Genomic DNA, 766 nt, shown 5'->3' with positions numbered 1-766 from the left:
TAAAAACAGAGCCTGATCTTCATTTTTAAAAATATTGTATATAGAACACAAGGTCAGATATACGGTGAGAAATGACATATCTACTATATTTATGCACATTAAATGCTCTGAATATGAAAACAGAAATCATAGTATTTTTCCTAAAGAACTCCGCTCATTTCACCCTGAATTACCAGATTCACTAGATCAATAGGCTGCCTAGAATGCTACTTTCTCCCTCTCTTCTATCTTATAATACAACTGGTTTAAAAATGTAAAGGGAATGTTTCTTTAAGGATTTATTTTCAACATCAACAGCATCTTTTAAAAAAGATAATAAAACCATGCTTAAAAATATAGATAATACAAACTAAACAGCTACCCTTATCTGGGTTCAGAATCAGGTCTGGTTAATAATTGGAAAGGAGAGCTTTTATGTGTGTCTATCCATATAACAATATTCAGTTTGCCATAGATTACAGGGCTATAAATTAGACTAAGCAGGTGAAAACCAACTGACAAGCTGCAAACCACTTCTGTATTCCTGTGGAGAACAAAAGGCCAGACATTTAAATAACGCCATCAGGAGTTGAGATCAAACTGAACAAGACTTTATAAGTTAAACTGAACTTCATAAACTTGTACAGCAGTTTAAGAGAGATATTCCTGAACAGAAGTTTTCACTATCAGCACAATACTTATTTCACACTAAACTCTTGGACAGTACTTAAACACACACCACTGATTTCTAAGAGAAAATACAGGGAAAAACAGATAGCAGTACCAA

This window comes from Ahaetulla prasina, chromosome 1 (assembly GCF_028640845.1).
Source record: "Ahaetulla prasina isolate Xishuangbanna chromosome 1, ASM2864084v1, whole genome shotgun sequence".
Taxonomy (NCBI): domain Eukaryota; kingdom Metazoa; phylum Chordata; class Lepidosauria; order Squamata; family Colubridae; genus Ahaetulla; species Ahaetulla prasina.
The sequence above is the reverse complement of the archived record's forward strand: the minus strand, read 5'-3'. Positions refer to the sequence as shown.